Source organism: Suricata suricatta, chromosome 3 (genome assembly GCF_006229205.1).
Source record: "Suricata suricatta isolate VVHF042 chromosome 3, meerkat_22Aug2017_6uvM2_HiC, whole genome shotgun sequence".
Lineage (NCBI taxonomy): Eukaryota > Metazoa > Chordata > Mammalia > Carnivora > Herpestidae > Suricata > Suricata suricatta.
Window position 1 is genome coordinate 20,456,823 of NC_043702.1, and position 9,633 is coordinate 20,466,455.

Below are 9,633 nucleotides of genomic sequence, written 5' to 3' on the forward strand. Positions count from 1 at the left end.
TCTCTTTTAAACCCCCATATGACATTTCTCTTCTAGATCATTAAAGAGAAAACTCTACAGAAAGACCACTGTGAGTGTATATACTTTTTCTTTGGATTGTGGGCAAGGGATGGTGTTTATGAAGGTAAATAAAGCAGAGTCTGAAATCTTATGAACAAGATCCAGCCTTCAGTTAAGCTAAACAGATTGTATTCCATCTGTAATTCTCAGCAGGGTGTATCTGTTGATGACTAAAGGAAAGAGTTTTTTATTCTGAAAACATACGAAGAGAGAAAAACTCTCATATGGAAAAAAAAAAGAGAAAGAAAAGATGGCATGAGTGAGTTGGTACAGTTTATTTGTGGAAATTTATAAAAATGTGTCACAAACTCACTTTAAGCTTCCTAATTGCCAGATGTGGGCCTGATTAATATGGGATGGGTCTTGATTTTGATGTCATGAGATTTTCTTTATAGTTATCTTGATTACCTGGTTGTAATATGAACATGTTTTTTTAAGTTGAGTAATTATTTTCTGTTTTGCTTTTGAATTCTTAATAAATTCAGAGCACTCTTCTTTCTGTATATTAACTGATGAGGCAAATGGAAGGTAAGAAGAATGAGAAAGTTTACAAACAGATTAAGTGGTGAGATTTGAAATATCACAAATATCTGATACAATGTCTGACACTCCTTAGATGTAAGAAAGATCCCTTGGAGAATTTTAGTGTCATTTTTTTCTGATATAAACCACTACTAACAAATAACAGAAGAAATAAAAAACTTGTGGTAGCTCAAGTTTTGGATTTATTTGAAGGCTTTCGATTATACCTGAGTTAGCTTAATGACACAGAGTAGTTAGGAACCAGAAGGAAGACGTATTCGTGGAAGAATGGTTCAGTGCTGGGAGAGAGAGACCCAAAGTGGAAGTGAGTGTGCTCAGCGTAACCCTTAGTCATGTCCCAAGTTTGTCTATGTTTGATCCTGGTAGAGGACAGTTAATTTTTCAAACTGATTATACTCATGGAGATATGCATTGTCTGCCAAACCCAAATGACTAAAGGATTATCAAAGGACATTCATTAATTTTCTTCTAAATATAGAAGTAATTTATGTAAAGTATAGGAAATTTGAATGACCATTAAGCTGAGTGTTTGATGAAGATAAGAAGTAAAATTCTCTTTTATTGAGATAATTGTCCTTCGGAAAGGCTTCCATTTTTGATTGCTGATGATGGTGGCATTACTAATTCACAGTTGGAGCAACTTTGATTTGTCTTCATCATCAGAATGAATGGAAGGCAAATACTTACCTAGAGTGCTTGACAAAAACTTGAAGGCACTATAGATTTGACTGCAGAAGCTGCAATTGAAGAACTTTAAGTGTTCATTTTGAGATGGACAGCTGTGTGTTTCAAAAGTTAAAGAAATTTTTTTCTTAAATATTTAGATGGACTATTAATAATTCTTAATTGCTGCTATTGAACAGATTTTGAGAAGCATATCATTGATTCTAGTGATTTTGTCAAGTGAAAGAAATGAATGATCTCAACATCAGTCATTCTGACGCATGAAATGAGTCTACTGCAGACTAGGGTAGGGCAGGACCTCCACTTGTGGTTGAGGCTGAAGCTTTTATGGAGTTCAGGATGGAAGGGACTTAGAGATTTTGGGATGTGACGTCTTTGTCTTTGTCTCATGGAAGAAAATTAAGACTAAGATGAGGAATTTAGGAGTAGGGTCAAGCTGTGAGTGATTACTCTTTATAGCAGTGGAAGTCACTCTCCAAACTCTACTTTTGTTATTCCTTAGTCACTCATAAAGTTATATTCAACACCATGTTGTGGTCTCAGCTCTTCTTTAGATTGGACCAGGAAGGAACTGAATCCATGCCTGGAGTGAAAAGGTGAAGGATAGTGAAACCAACACAAAAAAACCATTAATGTGAGGAACCAAAATCATTTGAGAGACTGGGCTCTGAAGTGCCTCTTTCCTCACCCTTGACAACACTGGATATTTCTGTACTTTCTAAGTTTTGTTCATTGGACTGGGACAAAATACAAAAACTATGTTTATAATATTGATATACATTTCTCTTTGTTTCTTTTTTCTTTTCTTTTCTTTCTTTCTTCTTTTTTTAGAGAGAGAGAATGAGAAGGGGAGAGGCACAGGCAGAGAGAAAGAAAGAATCCCAAGTAGGCTCCATGTTCAGTGCAAAGTCTGACATGATCCCATGACCCCAAGATCATGACCTGAGCCAAAATTAAGAGTCAGAAATGCAACTGAGTCACCCAGATGCCCCGTGATATACATTCCTTTAATTATTAATGATATTGAATATCTGAACATGTTTTCAAGTAATTTATTGGCTATTTGTCTTTATATTTTCTGTAAATTTCTTATATACATATCTCCACTTTTCTATTGCATTGCTGATTTTTCCTTTAAAAATGTGTATGAGGGTTTTTTGAGTATGAGTTTTTCCTAATGTTTATATATTTGTTTTTGAGAGAGAGAGAGAGAGAGGAGGGGAGAGAGGAAAGACTGAATCCCAATCAAGCTCCATGCTGCCAGTACAGAGCCCAACTGAAGCTCAAACTCATGGACAGCAAAATCATGACCTAAGCCAAAACTGAGTTGGACACTTAACCAACTGAGGCACCCAGGCACTCCATGTATGTGTTCTTTTTAAACAAAAGGAAGTAGCCTTTGTGCCTCAAATGTGGTTCACATATGCTTTCCGATATTTGTTGTTGGTCTTTCAACTTTGTTTATTATATATTTTTTTCTACACAAACCTTTATATTTTAATGTCATTTTTATCATTCTTTTCTTCTTTGGCTTTTAGATTTTCTGTCCTGTACTTTGAGTTCTTTCTGAAATGTGTTTCAACACCATTACACACCAAAAAAAAAAAAAAATCCTTGTTTCTTTACTGAATTGAGATTCTACTTTTATTAAAATCCTTATATCTATTCAGGTTGATTTCTCAACTCTTTTGTTCCATTGTTTCAATCTTTCTCCAGTACCTGTTATATAATTTAATATGTTATGAGGCAGATGCTCCTTCATCTTTTGGGAAATTCTGGGACAATTCTCACATTTTCATTTTTACAGGTAAACTTATTAATACATTTGTTGACAACCCTCTCCAAGAGAAATTGGTATTTTCACAACAAATCTTTTTGTTCAAGAGGACCATGTCTTTCTATAGAAGTTGTGTGTGTCAACCTGGCCACATTTTCCAGAATCTTCTTCCTCGTGTAGTTCCAGGTTAGAATTCACCAAAAGGCAAATTCATGTGAGATTGGCAAAGCAGTTATGAAGCAGCAGCCATGATCTTTAAAGGTCATCATGGATAGAGGTTATTAGAGGCAGATGCAGAAGAGCAAGTGCAGAAAAACAAGTGGGTGCCAACAGGTTCTTCATCTTCTCTGCTCTTTGTCTTGCTTTTCTTCCTGGAGTGGGCCCTACCGACTAAGAGCACACCAGTCCTGCCAACAGATCTTGGCTGTGAATTTCTGGAGGTGGCAGCTACACAGAGGCCAGAATCTTCTAGGCTAATATGCTAGCCTCCCTTTGCCCACCATTTTTGGCAGCTGCAGGTGTTTTGCTTTCTGATTCCTCTGAAAGCTCTGACTTCTCCATCGGGACCCGTGTTCAGGGGAGCTGGTGACTCTTCTCTGATCCTAAGTTCTCCCACTTGGATCTTTACTTCTCTAGCTCCTTTCACAATTCAGTATGGTCTAAGTCTGTAATCAACTTATTTCATAGTACTCATAGAGGCTATGCTTCCCTTGTGGAACCCTGCTGAATCCACTGTCCATTTAGCTCTTCAATTATTTCTTACTATGGTATTAATGGTTTCTTCATGTAGATCATACATACTTTTTGTTTATTATTTTATTTACTAAACTTTTTTTAAACACTTGTTTGTTTTTGAGAGGCAGAGAGACAGAGCACAAGTTGGGGAGGGGCAGAGAGAGAGGGAGACACAGAATCCAAAGCAGGCTCCAAGCTCTGAGCTGTCAGCACAGAGCCCAACATGGGCCTGAACCCACAAACTGTGAGACCATGACCTGAGTGGAAGTCAGATGCTTAACTGACTGAGCCACCCAGGTGTCCCTATTATTTTATTTTTTAAATTTAATTTTAGTTAGTTAACATACAGTGTAATAGTTTCAAGAGTAGAACTCAGCGATTCATCACGTATATACAACACCCAGTGCTCATCACAAGTGTCCTCCTTAGAACCCGATCCTACATATTTAAAATTTTTTTAAATATTTATTTATTTATTTTTGAGAGACAGAGAGACAGTGCGAGCAGGGGAGGGTCAGAGAGAGAGGGAGACACAGAATCTGAAGACAGGCTCCAGGCTTTGATCTGTCAGCACAGAGCCCGAGGTGGGGCCCGAACCCATAAACCTCAAGATCATGACCTGAGCCAAAGGTGGATGCTTAACCAACCGAGCCACCCAGGCACCCCCGGTCCTACTATTTTTTAAGTTTTCTTAGTTTATCTTTCTGCTTACTTATTGTGATTGGAATTTTCCTTCCATGATATTTTCTGATTGGTATCCTCACCTACAAGATACACCCGTAGTTTGCTCTATTATTCTCTTGAGAGCTTGATGTACTGCTATCTGTTCAATGAGGCCTTCCCTGGACACTTTATAAAATTGTAATCCCTCGTCTACCATATACCTCCCTCCTTGCTTCAGGTCTATTCTTCACACTACTCAATACATTTTACTTATTTAACTTATATATTGTCTTATATATGTCTTATATATATTTATCTTTTATATTCCTCACTAGAAGTTCCATGCGGGCAAGGATTTTTAAAAATCTGGTTTGTTTACTGCTGTATCTCCAATGCCTAGAATGCTGTATGGCCAAAAATAATTTGATAAATATTTTCTGAATGGAAAAATATATAAGAAAGTAACTCATCACTTTACGTATTATACCATTGTTTTCCATAGTTGTTAGGTCAATTCTCTTGTATTTTCTGGCCTATAAACTCATATTGTCTACAAATAATAATTTTGAGTCTTTTTTCTATTGTTTATGGTTCGTTTAGTTCTATCATCTAATTTCATTGGTTAGTTCATCCACAATGATGTTAAATAACATTGATGACAGTGAACATTATTCTAACCCGCCCCCTAGGCTTTAATGTTTTCCCATTTAAAATCTTTTGGATCAAGGTCTCTAATCCTAGACCTTTTCTATTTGGACATGCTTTATTTAAAAGGTAATTATTTCAATGCCTAGAGTTAGTTATAAGAGGGTCACCAATTTAATTATTGGATTAGTTTTCAAATACGTTATTTTGAAATCAGCTTTCTGGTTTCCAGAATTTATTTTTCCATGTAAGCAAGAGTATAAATGACCAGACTTCCCCGTGAGTTTATGCCCTATAATGTTTCAAGTGTGATATTACTCTTCAAAGTGAGGCATCAGGGACCAGTTCTTCCATGAAATTTCTCAAAGACAGAAATGAATGTTTCATCCGCTTAATTGTCATTGTCCTTATCGTCCTAATCACTTCTTGGCACCATATACCATATGATATAATAGTGATTTGTATTCAGTATGATCTCTTTCCTGCCATAGATTTAGCCCAAGTTCACAATCTCAAATGAGCATAAAGGGACAAGCATATCATACAAATGCTAAAAAAAGTTGGGGGTCAAATAACAGGCAGTGGTAGGAACTGATGGGTAATTTGAGAGCTCATGGTCTGTCAAAAAAGGCACAGACAGCAGCTGCTTGGGAATATGAACTCAGTGTCATCTGATTATTTATTTTAATTAAAAAAATTTTTTTAAGAGAGAGAAAGAGCACAAGCATGGAATAGGGGGAAAAGGGAAGAGTGAGAGTGAGCGAGAGAGAGAATCTTAAGCAGGCTCTACTTTCAGCCTGACATGGGGCTTGATCCCATGACCCTGTGATTATGACCTGAGATAAAATCAAAAGTCTGATGCTCAACCAACTGAGCCACCCAGGCACCCCAGGATCTTCTGATTTTTAAGATGAGTGTGGAAATTCTGATTTTTTATGAGAAAGCTCCCATTTTTTAAAGGTGGGTGTATTGTTCAGTCCTGGCAAGAAATGCTTGACACTTTTAAAATGGGTACTTAATAAATACAGGAATTGTTTAAAAGTTGTGGGCAGGGTTTCCCTCACTCATTAAGGAATGGTGAAGCACTCTGGGGCCAGCAACAGCAGAGAGCATTACTGCTTCTTGGTCTAAAGGGCCCAGCTGTGGCTGGGAGAGGACTGAGCGGTGGTCTGCCTCCTGGGAGCATTGTCTTGGGTGGAGAGAAGTAGCCAATCCAAGGTGGGGAAGGAGCCAAGGTTATAAATACCTCCATCTCCTCTCATTCTCTGACTTCCTGCATATTCTTCCATTGGCTGAAACCAAGAGAAAGTCAGAGGGCAGTGGATCCCAAAGACCAGCACCCTGGGGAGTGGATCTCAAAGGTCAAATTGAAAATTCCAGCACTGATAGTTATTAATGCAGAATAAGTAAAATGCAAACAAATACCGAGGAGGAAACAAAACATGCTGTGGGGTGTCCATGTGGGACTTGTGGTTTCAGCACTTTCAAGATATTGCTGTATCTTCATATTTCTATCATTTTATCCTAATAGTGTGTATATAAAAGATGCTTGATAACTGGGTGAATAAAAGTGAAAACTAAATTTAACAGGGCTGGAAAAAGCACTTTACATCCTCCCAATGAGATAAAAAAAGTTTCTCCTCAGGATGTTTCTCTCTCTAAAAGAATAAAAATATTATCATCAAGGATTTTATGGACTAAAATTTTCAAACGTTGTATTCTAACTTGTGTTATTTATCTATGGCTATATTTAAAAATTGCCCTAAAATGTAATGGCTTAAACCAACAAATATTCACTGTCTCACAGGTTCTGAAGTTCAGGAATCCAGGAGTGGCTTAACCGGGTGGTTCTAGCTCATGGTCTTGGCTGGATCATCTGAAATCTTGACTGGCGCAGGGGGATCCCCATCAAAAGGGCTCGCTGACACAGGCGTTGGCTGGACGTCTCAGATCCTCGCTGCATGGCTTCTCCATGGGGCTGCCAGAATGTCCACAAGTGATGGCAGCTGGCTTCTTCCAGAGTGAGTGATCCAAGGGTGACAGATAATCAGAGGGCATCCAAGATGGAAACTGTGATGCCATATGGAATCTAATCTTGGAGGCGGCAGACCATCACTTCTGTCATATTCCACTGGTCACACAGACCAACTTGGCACAGTGTGGAAGGACACTGCACCAGGACGTGAGTGTAAGGAGATGGGAGTGACAGGGGGCCACCTTAGAGGCTGGCTACCACACTTATTCTCACTTATTTTCACAGAATTTCCTGTATTCATATGTCCTTTTGTCCCCGAGTATCATTTTCTTTCCCAACGCTCAAGAGTGGAAGAGCAGTTGTGAATGTTCATAGGGAACGTCAATGAGTTTCAATAAGTGAGTGTTGGGCCAGCACTTTATGATGACTCTTGCATCAATGTGTCAGCTCCACCTTGTGTGCAGAGCCTTGGCATACAGATAACTAGGAAAAGAGAGAAAGTGATATTGGGAAAGATCCGAAGGAGAGACATCAGAGCTTCCAATTACTGGGAAGTCTGCCAACTCCAAGAGAAATTCCTTTACCCACACTTCTACCCTGTGATGTGGACAGGTGTGCATAATCACAAACTCTCTGGGGTTCTGTATTTCCTTTCCCATTCAACACACACACACACACACACACACACACACACACACACATGCACGCACGCACACACACGCACACATCCTGAGGGTGTGAGTGAGGAAATGGTGCTCCTCAGGACCGTAATCATAACTGGGATTCTTTCCTCTCATCTGTAAAAAGTTAGGGCTGCATTTGGTTCCAAGACACCAGGGATTCCCAGTGATAAACAGATGATAAAACTACAGTTTTAGACCTTCTTGTACCTTTCCAGTTTCCCACTCCTGACTTGATCTGCTCTAGGCATATGCTCTATCATGGATGGACACAGTATTCTGTATGGCCCCAGATCTGAATTTCATATTTTTCCTTCAGCATCACATCAGTCCCATCCAAAATGAAAGCAGCTTTTCATCTTTATTAAATTCTTCTTCTGGTTAGAAAACTGGAATGATTCAGCCCTATCACATGTTTTCTCCTGTTTTTTTGGTCCATGTTTTGAGAATACTGCATAAGCCCCAAGGAATTTAAGGATTTCCAGAACCAAGTGATAGGTGTTCCAAATGAGATATGAGCATTTAGAGAATGTTGCTAAGCAGCTATTTACAAATAAAGGCATTTTTCCAACTGAAAAAAAATTAAAAAGCAAATGTTATCATTACAGAGCGAATAGGAGACTACCTTTACTGCACAAAAATTTATGACTTGGTCTCATTTTATATAGTGCAGATAATGGTTGCTTGAAGAAGGGAGAAAATGTGTCAAGGGACTTTTACAAGGGAAAAAAAAAAGTAAGACTGTATGTTGGTTTGAAATGATGACCGAATGATGATTTCATTTCACTACAGTCCAGCAATAAATCTGTAACTCTTCTCTCACCAGTGACATTGGGAACTATAGGGAATCCAGGCCAGCTAGCTCCAGGCACTAATCTTTCATACTGGGAAATGCATCTGCTAGTGTCTTGGACCCTGAAAATCTGGCAAGGCCAGTATTTGTATGAATTGGCAATTAATCTTGACCACTCTTGCTTACAGTCCATCACATTAGGGCTCCAGTCCAGTAGTGCTGAGTTCTGGGACACTTCTATGAATAGTTATCCTAGCACATCACAGAGCACAGAGAAGTTCCTGCTCAGATGCTCACATTCTTTTTAGGCAAAAATGAAAAAGACAAAACAAATAAACAAACAAACAAAACCACCACAGGAAATAAAGAGATGGCAGCAAGGGGTCATAAGTTCAACTCATCATATGGCTTCACCACCTATTAAATGACACTTTATCTCATTGAACCCTAGAGGCTCCATCCATATGGAGATAAATGAGACAACTGAGTTGAAACAGTGATTACTGGCTTTTCCATCACTGAAAGCCTATCTTATTATTTTTCCTCTATAGCTCTCATGTTTTGAGAGATTTTTATCTAGACTATGACATTTATATTGTAGCAATTAATTTGTCCCACTTTTTATTGTGTTTTCATTTCAAAGTTATATGTATTTAAAACATTTTTTATGTTTTTTAATTTATTTTTGAGAGACAGAGAGAGACAGCACGAGCAGGGGAGGGTCATAGAGAGAGGGAGACACAGAATCTGAGGCAGGCTCCAGTCTCTGAGCTAGGTGTCAGCACAGAGCCCGGTGTGGGTCTTGAACCCACAAGCTGTGAGATCATACCTGAGCCTAAGGTGGATGCTCAACTGACTGAGCCACCCAGGAGCCCCAAAAGTTGTATGTATTTTAAGCCACAATACACTTATGCAATGATTTATAAAAACACTATGAGGGGGAAGTCACAGCCACAGAACTGCTCAAGGCAGATCTAGACAACATATCAGATCAAGAATTTAAAAAGTTGGTCATAAGATTAATTGCTGGGGTCGAGAAAAGCATCAAAGAATCAACTGATGAGTTAAAAAAGGCTAT